Source organism: Malurus melanocephalus, unplaced genomic scaffold (genome assembly GCF_030028575.1).
Source record: "Malurus melanocephalus ecotype Western Australia unplaced genomic scaffold, MMel_1.1 scaffold_606, whole genome shotgun sequence".
Lineage (NCBI taxonomy): Eukaryota > Metazoa > Chordata > Aves > Passeriformes > Maluridae > Malurus > Malurus melanocephalus.
Genome location: NW_026623838.1, coordinates 188,515 through 204,829, shown reverse-complemented (window position 1 = coordinate 204,829; position 16,315 = coordinate 188,515).

The window sequence follows — 16,315 nt, the reverse complement described above, 5'->3', positions numbered from 1 at the left end:
AAGGGAAGGGAAGGGAAGGGAAGGGAAGGGAAGGGAAGGGAAGGGAAGGGAAGGGAAGGAAGAAGCATTATTCAAAACTTCATTAAAAATTGTGATACCTTTGAGCTATATGAAGCTTCAAGAAAACACTAGAAGGAGTTAGAGCAAGGGAAGAAAGAATTGTCATCTGGGGCTGGTCAGTCAACTGTGGGTTTACGAGACAGAAACCTGTTTCATGTGCTGCTGTATGTGACAGTGAGGGCCTTTGAAAACAGTCATTACCATTACAATAGTGAACTTTGGGTGCGATAAGTATGTATTACAAAGTGAACATTTTTCTCCCAATCTGACTGAAAGCCCTCCTTAATATTAAGCACGCAAAAAGTTTGCTGCATTCTATATTTTAAAATTTCTGTATGTTTCCCTTTTTGCTAGGGTTGCTGCCAGAAATGGAACAAATCAAAAATATTGACTGTGCAACATACATAGTCTGTACATGGAAAGTCCTAGCAGAAAAGTCTCTAAATAAACAAATGTGTCGGGGGGGAGGGCTGGGGGGGGGGGGGGGGGGGGGCGGGTGGTGGTTATGATTTGTGTCTTTTCTTGAGTGATTGTGGGCTGCCAGACCATCCTCCTGAGGATAGGTTCAGTCTTCAAACAGAAACAGGAAAGGTCTCTGGGATCCTCCTGGAGCAGCAGACATGGAGCCAGCAGGCACCCAAAAACTGCCACATGCTTCATCTTGCTGGAGCAAGGAGGGAGTGCAAAAGGCATGGGTCCCGCTGCAGCTCCCAGTCAGCACCAGAGGAGGGAAGCAGGTGATTGGACTCCCCAGTGAGGCAGCGGTCTCCCAACACATCCCCCCCTGGCAAAATTCCCAGTGCCAGATTAGTCCCTGGTCAAAAAAGACAGATAGATGAAGTTCATCTCTGTTTTGACACTGCCACATTTTGTTTCAATCTCTAGCAGAAACCGCAGAGCACTAATTTACAATCCGAAGGCCAAAGTCACAAGAGCCAGAAATATTTCCCACCTGTCTTTCCCTCTTTAAGATGGTATTGCTTCTTCAGGTCATACAGAAAAATAACAAGATTCTCTGTACTTATTTGGAACCCATTCTGCCTGATAACATGAAAGTACTTTCTGTGAAATAAAATCAAATCTATCTGATCACTGTAAGTAAAAACATTATACCAAACCACAGGTTTATAAGTTTAAACACATGTGAAAGTATCATAACATAAAAGCATAAAAGTATAGAAGTAACCAAATCATGTCACCAAACACCTATCTGCCAGGATGTTGTTTGCATATACACAGGACACTCAGAAGCAAAGCTGATGAGAAACAATAAATTACCTTAGAGATTGCATGTTAAACTGTGCATAGTCTGCACAAAGCAGGTTGATGCCCTGTTGTGTATTTTTAACCCTAAAAGTTCATAAATAAAAAAAAATCTTAATTTATAGAAAATATTTTTATGTAAAATTGAAAATTTCAAGCTGTGACAGGAAGATACCAAATCCCTACGATGCTCTGAAACACTTGTGAGGGAAGATCCATGCACTTGTGTGCTGCCACATCAGCTAAAAGAGCACTCACAAACCTCACCAGGTCAGGTATTATTTCCCATTACCAGAATATTATACAAACTGTAAGCAGTAATTTTCTTCAATATGAATGTTACTCATAAATGAAGATGCACCAACATCTTCTCTGTTTCAGGAACTCCCTTGTGGGACCTGGCAAATGTTGAAGAAATATTACTGTGAACTTTTCTGGTTTTCACCATCTTTCCTAGATCTTGATTCCTAAAAAATTGATTGAAGACCAATCCTTCTGGCTCTGTAAAACCAATGCATTTATATTCTTCTATAAACAGATGAATAACTTAATTGACTTGCATAACAATTTGAAATGGAAGCTTAAATGTTACTTCCGCATTTGAGTCAATGAGTTTAAGGTGAAACAACTGGTTATAGGTACTCTGATATGCATGTTTTTTTCCTCTCTGGTTCATTTCATTTTATAGCAACCTTATTTGCCTCTTAACAGTGGCAATAGAGAACAGACTATAACATCACAAATGCTAACCTTATGATTCTATACATTTCACAAGGAACTGCATCACACCATAGTTACAAGACTCTGATAAAATAACTTACCCATCAGTCTTTGTGACACTGGCCTTTAATGGGATAAAATCACTTGAAATAGAATAGAACTCAGTGTTTCACTGTTACTGGAAAAGCTTATCCTAAAGCAAAGCATTGAAAATCAGTTGCATAAATACTTAAAGGAAGCCTAACTTTAAAAAATTTTATTGAGTGCTTTCTAAATTCTGAGATAGAATATCCTCTGTGAATATTTCTTGCATACAAATGCACATACAAGATATACCTGAGAAAAAAAATTAAAAACTCTAATCAATCCCTTTTGAGTGCTCTTGAATTGTTGGGTCACATCATAGGAGAGATAGTGCTGTTCAAGGAAGATAATTTGCAGGAAAATTGATATTATTTGTCCTCCTTCATCACTGTAACTTTTGCTCTATATTTATTACTGTGAATTAATTTTTTTGAGTGAAATCCTATCAGTATAGAAGGCTCTCAAACAGCATTCAAGCTTTTAATGAACTGATCAGAATGAGTTTAACAAATCCTTCATGTGCATAGAGCCTCTTATTACAATGAAATCATTCCAGCACATCCCTGGGGTATGACAGAGTCTTTGAGCAACAAAAATTAATCTGCTCGAATAAACCGCAGACACGATGAGCTGCTTCAACCACAGTTATATTCAGGCAGTTTCTTGGACTCAGTCAGATTAACTAGCTGATATTTATCTAAAATGATGGCAATTTACCAACCTTAAATTTCAAATAGATGTCAAATGTTTAGGGAACTGAGCAGAGTTAATTCATACCCTGGTGCTCCCTGTTTTAGACCAGACACAGTAAAATTCCTCTATCCTTCCTGTTAATGTCCATAAGAAGACTTCTCTGTATTTTGCCAGATGATATATTTTTCTGAAGTACAATACATCCACAAAAGAGACAAGCACTGATTCCTATGTGTTGAAGTTATATAGTAAATATAATACCTATATAGTGAGTATAGTAAATTGTAAGAAACATAATAAATCTAATTTTATTGGTCTCTCTATGTGGCCTTCAAAATTATACATGTTCATGGACAAGAGAAGGAGGAGCAAGTAAAAATTTGTGTAAAGATCTAGAAAATATCTCATTTTCAGCAAATTTGAAGAGTTTTATTTGGCTTGAGAGGAAAGTTAGCTCCTGGCTCTATAAGCCGAGAAGAAATTGTGATCTGCCCTTTCCAATGCATGTTTCATGAAGTTTATTCATTTTCTTCATAGAAATGCAGAATCATTTATGTTGGAAAAGACCTTTAAAATCATCAAGTTTGATCATTAATCTGACACTGTCAAGTCCACAACAAAACCATGTCCCTGAGTGGCACACCTTCATGTCTCTTAAATACTTCCAATGGCTGTGCTAATGAAAAATTCCTGGTTTGGGAATACGTGTTTCCAGACAGTCAGGCAATGTAGCTAGTGCAAATTATAATTCACTTTTTTTTTGTGATAATAATAATTTATGCCCTGAGAATGTTACAGTCATTCATTTTTATCTCTAGGTTTAACCTGTTAAATCCTGCAAGATACATACACCTGAAAAATGACCCTGATTTTAGTAGGTGAGAAAATCTCACTTAGGTGAGAAATTGTGGGGACATAGAAATGTCATTACTTTAAGCATCAAGGTAAGTGGAGGTCCTTGGGTCCTGGATCTAGATACCTAAACCCTAGTTACCACAGAAGACAAAGAAGTGGTTTATGAATGTGGGCAGTGGAACCTGAACAGCCTCAAAAATACTCTCCTTAGAGAGGTGCCTATGAGATGGGACAAGTCTCAAAAAACCAAAACCTCTGTTTTCTGAAGAATAGCTGAAGTAAATAGCTTGTGATCATCTCCCTGCTTCTGACAATTTGCCTTTAATTTGAGAAGAAAAATACAGTCAAACATGGAATACTAAAATACCCTGTTGCATGCAATTTGCCATACCACATAAAGAAGCTTGTTTCCAACAACCTTAAATACCTAAGAAATAGTTTTAGTATTTCTGTGAATGCATGATAGGTAATTTCAGCTTTTTATGAAATACAGTTCACAACAACCCCTAGAAAATTAGGTGCTGATTCAACAGCTGGACCAGCTGAACTGGCTGAAAGTGTCAACAGACCAATCCTTCTCACAGAGGTCAGGACTTCTGTTTTCATAAGGATCTGAAGGTTATTCTGGGGAGAATAAATGCAGTCAGGACTTGATTTTATCCTGGATATAAAGATTTCATTTATGTTTCAAATGGAATTTAAGATTTACTTGTTAGGGGATGAGGTTGGGGAGTTTAACTAAAACTGACTCACTTTCAAATTTATTGTGGATTTTCCAGTCCAATAAATATTGTTAGTCTTTGAAACTAACTCCAGCTCACTGCAGTGCTGCACACCAAAACTAAGGAAATTGTTTCTTACTGTAACAAGAGTCTTTGAGTCATACAAAGGTATTCATATATTGGTTGCTAAATCCCATAAATTGGTTGCTTGAATCAGACTATGCAGACAGCTATACAGACTTAACTTTTAAATATTTTGAAGCAAAACAAAAAATCAGGTACCTGATCAGTTTCTTGCATTATAAGAATCATGTGCAGCCTGTGGGACTATATTGTACAGTAAATACTAACCCTGTGTTTCAGGAATACTTACCTTGTGAGCACAACTTAGACTGGATTAAAATCATATTCCACTGCAACTCCTTTCTTGGAAATCAGGAAACATTCTACTATATGTACAAACGAACAATAAATGTTCCTATATTGTCTAATTTATTTTTAATTTGAATGACTTATTTCCTGACAAAAAAAATCTGTTACTTCTGGTTTCCTCTGTCTTGAATATCGTGGTGGATTAAATTACGGCCCAGATTTTAAAGCATGKGGATTCAATTTAATAGAGACATATATTGAATATAAAGAATTACAATACAATGGAGCAAGAATGCAAGGGAAGTACCAGAGCTTCTGCCTATATTTTTCTTGGGCAATGCTGCGGTTAAATAAAAGAAGTGAGCAAACTTCAGGCACATGTTCAGTTAATTTTCTGTAATTCATAATCCATTGTAAATAACTATTGGTCACTTACCATTCTGTATCCTTTGACATTATTTATGTCATTTTATTATTTTAGTCACCAGAGTGTCTGACATGTCATTTTGTGGTCTGACATGAGGATGTTGTGAAGTAATGTAATATTGAAGAGAACAATACTTGTCTTGGCAAACTGGAGTCAAATAGAGATATCATCTAAGCATCATCTAAGAATAACTTTGTATGGATAATGGTGTATTTCTATAGTACTATGTTTTCTTCTGCATCAACTCAGAAGTGTGCTAGTCAGAATCTGAGTAGACTGCAATGACATTGAATTGCTGAAGCTTCTTTGCCCTCCTTTCTGCTGCAATTTCCCTCCTGAATCCCAGGCGTATACTATCACAAGTCATACTAGACAGGTTGAATGTACATTACTTGTTGAAATCTATATGTAATTCCATTACACAATCTCTGTGTAGCTCTAAATTGACAGCACAAATGTCAAACATAGTTAAGTGCAGCAGATCTCGTTCCAGAATCAGAAACTTTTGGCACAAGTAAGTCAGTGTATTCAAAACAGCATGTGTTAAGTTCCTTGAAGCTGAGGACAGCATATCTGTGAACTGAGGAAGAGAAAGATAAACAGGTTGGAATATACAGATGGCTTTATTTTAACATAACTGACTCTTTAGTAACTACTCAAGAGAAGAACCGGCTTGGTAAAAAGACTTGGTGAAATATATCTTTTTTGACTGGCATGTTGCAGCAATCTTCAGAGTAATGCTTCTAGGTAAGCTAACAGGAGGTCAGAGTGCTCTTTCATTGTATGAGAATATTACTGTTTCTTTCAAATGAAAGAAAAATACAACTTCTTTTTATGAAAATACACATATTGTATCTATGGTTATGCTAAAATGAATAAAATAATTGTTGCAGTGAGTATTCTTAAGGGGTTATATGCTGGTTTAAATTTTAGCCTTCCATTTCAATAACTGAACATCTGAAAAACTTCAGTCTTTCAGTTTCAGCTTGATATAAAATCTATTGTCTGCAGAAAATTTTATCTCTATTCAACAAAAGTTTTGGACAAATTATTTGGCTTGAGTTCAGCCCACTGGAAAAAAAAATCATGGTTTTAACTTAATCCTTATTTTTATTTAATTGCCACTTTTATTAATTTAATTTATACTCTATTGAAAAGACAACCTTTTGGGGCAGCAGTCATTAAATATATATATTTTCATTTTCTTCTCTTCATTTCTAATATCACATGGCAGGACATTAGTGATACAGAAAACAAGACTAAGTTCATTTCTGTCATCTACATCATAAGTAGCTGCTGAATGACTATATACATGCACAGGTTTTGTTCAATGTAATATGTACTTCAAGTGCAAAAAAACTACAGTTAGTTAATGATTAACTAATTAATTGACAAATTAATTAATTAATTAATTGACCTGAAAGAACTTATCAGATAATTTCTGTATTATCTCATATAGACAGAAATTTGGCCTGATTTACTCACTTGGAGGACATTTTATTCTGCAAGAACTACCTGAGTCAAAGTGCCTGGGCCACTTTCCACAGTCCCCAGAGCAATAACTCACACACCTCAGCTAAGTCATCAGGGCTTCTATTGTTGCAGACTATCAAATGATTAAAAAATGATCCGCTTCTTTGTCCTTTGGTGAAAGACAGATCAATTACTGGACTTATCCCTCTGCTCTAAGCTATCGTCAGGGCATAATGCTTWTATTTTTCACTCTTAATAAAAGCACCAAAACCTAATACTTGGGATCTCTGCTGTGAACTTATACCAAGGTACTAATATTGATTTTTAAAAACCCTTGGTTTTTTCTGAAGAAAAAAAAATGTTTWAAATCAATTTGTTTTGTCTCAATTTGCATCTAATGAGATTTCTAGAAGCCACAATGTCTCATGAGCTCAAAGCAGTATGTTTTAACTCTGTTATTGTCCTGTTGAAATCTTCAAGTCTAGAACATGTTTCTTAAAAAATACTTTTGATTTCAGCCAATATTTAAGATTCCTTTCAGAAATTATTTTCTGAGCATACTTGTATTTAATTATATATGGTTTTTATTATAACATCTTTATATCTGGAAATCTTGGACCATTTGCACAATAGAAATTAGTTAAGCAGTTAGAGAAATCATACAAAATCCTCACTATTTGCCTAATGAGAAGGTTTAGTGTGAGAGTGTTTGTCATTCTTTCAGTGGGGCCTGTTTTGGAAACACAAGTGTTTGTGTTTTGGCACAAACTGATGAGATAAAAAATCCAAGCACCCATTATAACTATAATTAATTGGTGTTCAATTTAATTTCAGTTTGCCAAATTCTTGAATGTGACCAGACCAAATTAATGACAATATTATTGCAAGGAATAAAGTATTACTGCTGATCACATCATGAAAATAGTGCAGTGTTTGCATGTAGGAAGGTAAGCATTTTACACATGTTGCCATGAAAAGCAAAGTTCTTATGCATTTTTCCTAAATCTTTGAATTTAGACAACTGTATATTTACAAGTAAAATAGCAGAGTTGCCTTTACCAATAATTTAGAAAAAATGAGATTTCTTATATTAGTTACCATTTTAAGTGACTTATATTTCTTGTCCATGCTGTTACATAATTGTCTGGATCACTTAATCAAAAACACATAAAGTCTTCATAAGAAAGCCATATAAAACCATGCCTGGGAAAGGAAAATGAGTACTTTTGCTAACTTTGAAATGACTGAAATATGTATTTTTGGGAAAAAGCATAAGCCTGCTATGATTTATCTCACCTGCTTCCAGATTTCCCACAACTTCCTTGATTTTTCTCTTCTGTGCTTSTTCCTTCCTGCCTGAAAAGCCTGTTGCTTGATTATCATTATAGGATGCCTTAATGTAGCCTAACGTCTGCAGTACAYGTGGGTAAAGTACGTGTATATCATAGATCTAAATTACAAATTAAAATATTATCATCTGTAAATGATACAGTTTGAGAATCCATTTYTCATAGCTTTAAAATATAATGTCTTTATAAAATTTCCTGTGTACATTACTGTGATTCCAGCGCTACTTGTAAATGAACTTAAATAACAAGAGTACTTCAGCACTTACTGTTTAASTAATTTCAAGGGTTTCAATATAAACAAAATGTAATATATTAACTATGAAAAACTCAATTCACATATTTTGACAGCTTATTATATAAACTTTTAAACAAGTTCTAGGAGCTTCCTCTGCGCCAGATGGATCAGGGTCTCCAGTTTTCTTCTGAAAAGTGTTTGCATTTTTCAGGCAGGGATAACACCTTTAACACATTGTCCTTTGAGGAGGTACCAACGAATGTCCTTAGTAATGTTATCTTCCTTTCCTTTTCTTCCAGGGAGGGGGAAAAAAAAAGGCAAGGCAGAAGCAAGTTAGTGTTTATAGACCTGAGAGGTTTCTGAATGTGGGAAGTATCAGTAGAACAAAACTTGAAGTGCAAATGTGGTACATGATGTACAATAATTGTTGCAAACAAGGATATAATGGTTGTTAATAGAAATAGGAAAACTGTTTCCATTTCCTGCTAACAAAAGTTTACAGYGATCTGCAAAATCTTGTTTTCTCAATGACCTACAGAATATAGTTTAATAAAATCATTTTTAAAATATGAGTGATGAAAAGTTCACTTCCCTTTGAAAACCGGCTCTTTTTACAAACCTTCTGTGAACTACTCTCTCTAATTTACTGTAGACTTCAGCTTTTATATCAAGTCATCATATTTGGTAAGGAATATGATTTCCAAAAGCAAGAAAATCCCAGCTTTTAAAAATAAATATTCAATTGCTGTTTCTCTATGGAACTCTATTTCCTATATTTTTCTCTATTCCACTAATACTGCCCAATTCTACTGAATGTTTCAGATTTGTTCTACCTTTGTTGGATTACACATAGCCTTTTCTCTGGAATCAAAAAGGAAGGGTGCTGTTGCTTTCTCCATCCTCCGCTATTATAAGCATTGGCACTAATCTACTAATTCTTGATTATGTAAATGCTAAACCTTCTCCATGAGCTACYGGGTCAGCTTGCAGACTTCCTTATTGTTCTCCAAGTGCCTCCTTAGCTACATGCTTCTAAAGTATGAGGKTTTTTTTCAGTAAAGCCAGAATCTCAAATTAGAATTTTATGTCACTGCATTTAGTGATTTCTGTTAAATTAATCCCCTTTGTTTCATTTTTTTTGTATTAAAAATAGATTTGCTTTCAAAAATTAGCAGAATACTTTTGGTTGGTTGGTTGGTTGATTGGTTGGTTGGTTGGTTGGTTGGTTGGTTGGTTGGTTGGTTGGTTGGTTGGTTGGGGTTTTTTACTTGTTTGGTTTTTGTTGCTTCTTTATATTGGAGTTTGACTGTAGGTATAGTGGAAAACAAAAAGGCTGACAACCTTTATTTTGAAAGAAAACTGTTTTTTTTGCCTAAAGGAAAACCAGATGCAATTTGAACTATTTTAACGGAGCTTAAGACCCCAACTGCTTGATGCTCTATTTGTTTTAGAGATGTGACATGAAACTTAAATATGATCTGCATGTTCTACTAACTGCAGATACTTCATGCATTATCTTTAATTAACCAGCRTTACTCTTTCTAAGCTTCATGTGACATCTAAAATTTTATTTTAAATTTCCTCTAYCAAACAAAAATAAAAGACAATTTTATCTTTCAATGAAATTCAAATAATTATTTAATGAAACAAATAAAAGATGATTTTATCTTTTATTGAAGTGTAAATAATTACTTATGTCAATTCAAAGGATGTTTTGTAAAAATTAAAATATTTTGCTTGCAAGAACTTGCTATTAAATACTTTTATTACTTAAACTGTCCTTTTTGTGTAATTAAAGATAACTTTTCATCAAAACTGAAGTGAATTTATCTTGACAAGGKGTTTTGTCACTAAAATTTGATTGTTTAGTGCTGTAAACAGTCTTTTCCAGTTCTAAGCTAAACAAGACTCATATGTCCAACATTGCTCTTTTGACTAATTCTGTTGGCATTCAGTTTGAAATCAAATATCTAATTCAAGATAAGAGGGCAGAATGAGGCAAAACACATCCTGTTCTTCAGTGTGAGAAATCAGAAGATTGCAGCTTGTGGGATCCAGTTCAAAATTGTTATCTTTATTTACAAATTTGACTGTTTTCACCCTTAACTAGAGTATTCAATGTGTCTTTTTCAACTATCTAAACTAGTTGTCATGAAACAAACAAAAAAAAAACCTGTACAGCGAAACAGAGAGAGATCCTGTTTTCATGATATGTRGCTACCTTTGAGCATGTCACTTTTCTTGAACTAGAAAATTAGAAAGTATTCCTCAGAGTAGGCAAGGCAGTGTTTGCTTACTTACTAAATTCAGTGGAGTCTGCCTTTTACACACAGCTGGCCTGCAAATCAAGAGTATTTCCTGGTTTTGGCTGGACACATTGCAGCGAAGGAAGCAGGGGTGTACCCCTGCTATCAGCACCTTCTAAAGCAGTTGCTTCACCTGTAGCAGTTATTGAGAAACCCATAGGCGTACACCTCTCTCTCACTTCCTCCCCTTCTTCCTTCTCACCCTCGTCAGATAAGGGCTACATCCATCCTTACTCTGTTCTCATCTGTAACTGTCACAAATTGCATGCATTACTGATAAACCAGATATGGATAGGAGAATTACCGGATCTCAGAAGTGATCCAAAAGAGTCCATTCTTGATGATCATCATGTAACATTATATTTAGGAAATCTGAGAGTTATTTTTTTGGGGACTACTTTGAGTTATCTATTTGACTAAGGTTTAAGATAAAATGAGGTATAGGCTTTAGATATAAAGAATGCATTATTATATTTGGAACGCTTAGAAAATCTTAATACATGGAATCAAATAGGACAAAAATTTAAATGTCACTTCCTCCTTTTCTTCATACTATACTTGTTAGAAGAAAAGACCAAACAACATTGTACTGTGAATGAACCTTCTTTTTTTCTGAATTTATTTTCCTGAAAGTTAGTAACTGCAAAAACTATGACAGTACATTTAGATGCTGAAATATCAGCTGAAATTAGACCAAAAACAAGGCTTTTAAGCAAATGAAGCTATTTACTTTATAAGATCAATATACTTGCCCATGAATCCATGTGTTTGCTTGTATTTATGTCTCTGTTATTCTCTGTCATTTGAAACAATTAGAATGGGTTGTCTTCTCTTTGTGGCAGTTTCAGAGCATTAGCTGAGTTTGCAGAAATTAAGTATATAAGCTACATCACCTCCAAAAGTTCTGGGGGGAAAAAAATTTACTTAGATAACTGAGCTTTCAGCTTTCACATTCCCAGACTATTACTTCCTTGAATGTTAGATACCTTGCATCATTACAGTTCAGAAGCAGCATCTGGGTAGAATCACACCTTGATGAATCAGGTATGCTTGCACGCKGTGTTTTTATTCCTTTACAAAAGGAAAAGATATAACTAATTAGAAGTTGATGAAGCAAACCCAGCATTAACATCTGGGAGATTTCCATTATTACAATTGCTGCTTTTTAAATCTGATCTTGAAAGTCACTTCGAAGTTGAACTGAACTGGAGCCTGAGAACATGACACCTTGTATATGACACACTTATGCTGGGCTGAGGGCATTTTCAACATCTGCATATAATTCTACTTATATTTTTTACTTGCTTGATTTGTGACATTTTCTAGAAAAATTATGAGAAAAAGGCAGATTGGGAGTCCCATAGAACAGTCAATCCCAAGGATATCATCCCTCATATTAAAGAGTCAGTGTGTTGTTTTAACCTTCTGAACTGTAAGACCATTATTCAATGATGAAACATTTTATGCTTTGAACTGCCAGACATTTATGTGCTGTATGAATTCTCACATTTTAAATTGACTCTAAAGGAATCATCTAATGCTGAAAAGCATCTGTTGTTTACATTTGAAAAGAAACCTAACATTGTGTTTACCCACAGATGGGATGGATTGAACAGTGTTTTCTATTGCAGCTCTGTCACTGTCTTTCAGTAGTGAAAACATTTATCTTTGGGGACAAAATTCTTCTTTCCAGGAAACTAAGCAAGAGGAAACATTGGCAGGAGGATCCCTGCTTCAGCTTTGTATGGTTTTTGTTGCTTGTAAGGCCCAGCATGATAAGGATGCTGGGATGTCTCTGTACAGAAGTGAGAAGTCATAGATGGGAATGAATCCAAAAGAGGGTATTATGCAAATAATAATGTTATTGTTCAATCTAATATTTTAAATAAACTGAAAATATAACAATAATAAAAAGCAGATGCACTGCCTATATTTTTATCTTTGATTTTCTTAGAAAACAGACTACTTCCAGCACTGTATTTTGTTGTACATTGCTGGGCTCTGATCCACTGATTTCAAGAACACGTGATGGACACAAAAAAAACCTTCTATGCATGTTGAAGCAGAGGATTTTTAAGGTATTCTTTTAAATAAGAACAAAATTTATCTTACAAATATTTTTCAGATTCTTCATCGTATTTAGTTGTCTAAAACTAGGGTTACCTTATTCAGTTTTAAACAAAAATCATAACATTGATTTAAAGCACTTTTCCCTGAACTTGTTCTCCCACATTTGTGGAATCTTAAGGTTGCAGCCAAAGTCAGAACTAGATCCAGGAAGAATAAAGCAAAGGGTTTGCTGATGTGACTAAGCAACATCTTGTTCATAAACAAGGCCATTTAAAGGTATCTTAGGTAGCTCTTTAAAACAAATCAGGAACAGCTATCTCTGATCTTCAAGTCTGGCCACCCTGTATTGTACAGAGTTGAAGTATTTTCTGCAGCTTTGATGAGTTTCCAAAATACCATAATGCAGATGTTGGCTTCAAACAGCAGAAGCACGAATTACCTTTATGCCAGCCAGGAGCTGCTGTGTGCCTGAGGGACTTCTTAGCTGCACCCAGCTGTGCAAATGGATCCAAATTAAAGTGAAAACCCAGCCAACTAAATTGTCATAAAATCACCATTAAAGAATTATACAATTCTTCATTAAATCCTTGGCTTCCTATTCATAATTGGAGATGTGTGGGTAAGTAGAATAATTTGAGCATTTGCAACTGAGATATTCCAGGTGTTATTAAACTAATATGATGTAACTRCCATGCAGCATATTGCTCACTGTCCCTTAGGAACCACATGGAGAAAACATGTTGTACCTCTGAGGCCAGTAAGATGGGAAAAACATTTAAATGAAGAAAGGAAACAGTTTTAAGTAGCTTTTAACATCATAATCCGAACCATATTCCTGCATTTTATGAACAAAATTACTTTCTTGCTGTGAGACAGAAAATATAATTAGGATATTTGAGCGGTGGAGGTTTTGTCAAATACCAAAATGTAAAATGGTGTAGATGAATGGATATCTGAGTGGAATAAATAAAGGCCCAGAGAGAAATACTCATAACAAGGAGCATCCAGTCTGTTCACTAAGAGCCTGCTGGTTTCAGGCCTCCATAGGTGCACTTCATTCATTAAGCAGAAAAACAGGTTTGAAACTGGGGGAGATGAACAGAACTACTTAATGTTTTGTGCTTGCACAGCAGGATGATGACAAGACAAGGAAATACAAGCCCTGAAGGAAGCTAGACTTGCTGTAATGCAGTGCTGCTGGTGTGCCATTCTTGAAAAAAACATTACATTTTGAAGCACTGCTGGCATCAAAGTGCAAGAATTATTATTTAGTCTATTTCAGGGCAGTAATATCTCATCTAAGGTGGGGTAAAGTTTGTTTGAGTAGTTATGGACAAAATTCAGAAAGAAAGGCATCTGCATTATGGGGAAAAAAAAAAAAAAAAAAAAAAAAAAAAAAAAAAAAAAAAAAAAAAAAAAAAAAAAAAAAAAAAAAAAAAAAAAAAAGGGGGATTGAACCTTCTGCCTCAAATCATTCTAATTACAACATATACCAGTTTCCCAAACATGACTATAGTGGCATACTTCTCAACTTCTCATGGGAGTAATTTGGATTTTCAGAATTAATGTTAATTCAAATATTACCATACCAACTTTTAAGCCTAAGAAACCACCATGGCTGTAACCCTTAGAACAGAGTGCTAAGTTCATGTTCTGCTATGCCTTGCCAAGAGAGCAAAGGTGAGTTGTTGCTTACAAATATGTCCTGCACACACTCCTTCACCAATAAACGTACACACTTTTTCTGAGAAGAAAGGCAGAAGAAATTTCATGTATCAGCAAAGGTCCGTAAAAGAGATTTCTGTCATTCAAATTTGGCAACAGTAGTAGAGACACACTAGCCAAGTTACACAAGTCTCGCACAGATCCTGGAGGACATTTCAGACTTCTGCCAGTTCTTCATCTTTTCTAAACAAAGTTGGTCCTGAGAGTCTGATCCCAACAACAAAGTGAATACCAGACAATCTTCTGTTTCCATGGTCTGCGGTCTGTATTTTAAACCAAAATTATTAGGTAAAAACTGTCTTTTGCTTTTTTGATTTGAGAAATAGTAAGAACAAAACCAGTAGCAATTACATCTTCTATGGATTTTGCATAGAGAATTAGTCATAGGATGGATTAATTACTGCCCTGATCTCCCATGATTAAAATATAACCAATTTTGGCCATGTACTGTTAAATGCTTACATGCCAACTTACTTGTAAGGATTTTAGTGTCAAATAGACTGCGTAGCAGCACAACCATATTTTCTTTATTCCTTTTATAGAATATATAAAGAAATTAAGATATCTGCTGTGAAGCTGGTCAAAACAGTTATGGATGACAAATTATTTAACTTCAAAATAGGGACATCTTGAGGAATGTGTCAGTTCTATTAAAATGTCAGTGGGAAGCCTGGGAATTCAGAGAAGAAAAAACAAACCAAACCAAAACCTGCAGGATTACTGTAGGCAGTCCTTATACACATGAGAAATAAACAACATGAATCCATGCTCCTACTTTCAGTTAACTGTAGTAAGAACTGATTCACTCTGAGTCCCATATAAGTACCTATGTCATCAGCTTATTTATTATTCTAGAACGTATTTCTCTTTTCTTTATAAAGAAAGAAAATACATTATGTAAACTTATTTTTTGACACAATTGAATTTCTAAAGCAAAATATTCTAATCCTTCACCTGCTTTCTCCAAGACTGTACAACACAACTACACAAGACAGGGAAAAAAAGGGTGAAAGTCAACAACTACTACCCTCTTCTAAGTAGAGCCGTTACACAACTTAGCCCAGCATGCTACAAAGTGTACATTATGTGTGACCTTTGATAAGCTTTTTTTCACTTCTATCCAAATGTCTACATTCTGTTTTTTGGCTCTATTCTTTACCTTTGGTCATTGTGCTGGGTGTCAGATGCCCAGAAAGCCAGTCTGTACCTCTCTCCTCATAAAGAGTGAGGGGAGAAAATAAAGATCAAGATAAAGACCTTTCAATAAAGTAAAAGTAAAGGTCATCCTTGCAGAAGCAAAGGAAAACAATTATTCTCTACTTCCCATCAGCTGATGATGGTTTGTGCCCACTCTTCCTCCACATTTCCCTTGGCATTTTTTGCTGAGCAGACTTTATATACTATAGAATATCCCCTTCATCAGTTTGAGTGAACTGTCCTGGCCATGTCACGTCCCAGGATCTTGCCCACCCCAACCTACTGCTTGGCTTGGGATTGTTAGTGGTGCAGCCTTGATGCAGGGCCAGATCCAGTGCCAAAACAGTGGTGTGTTATAGACACCTTTTAAGCTACTAACACAAAGCCCCCAAAATGATTTTTTTTAACTCTTCGCTGCTGTTACTTCACTTTTGATACTTGATTTCAGTGGTTCACTGTCAAAGAGAAAGGCATCATCTCTGTGGTTCAAGCACTCTAAAGTTAACACACAGTATTGAGCTTCAGATAATAAATGTTGAGGTATCTGCACTGGCTTCGTGGAATTTAAAGTATTGAGCATTTCTACCTTCGTCAGGTGAGGCTAAGTCACAAAATGTCATGAACATCTGATCTACACCAGTTTCAAAATGCAATTTCTCTTTCTCTCTCTTCTTTCTTTCTTTCTTTCTTTCTTTCTTTCTTTCTTTCTTTCTTTCTTTCTTTCTTTCTTTCTTTCTTTCTTTCTTTCTTTCTTTCTTTCTTTC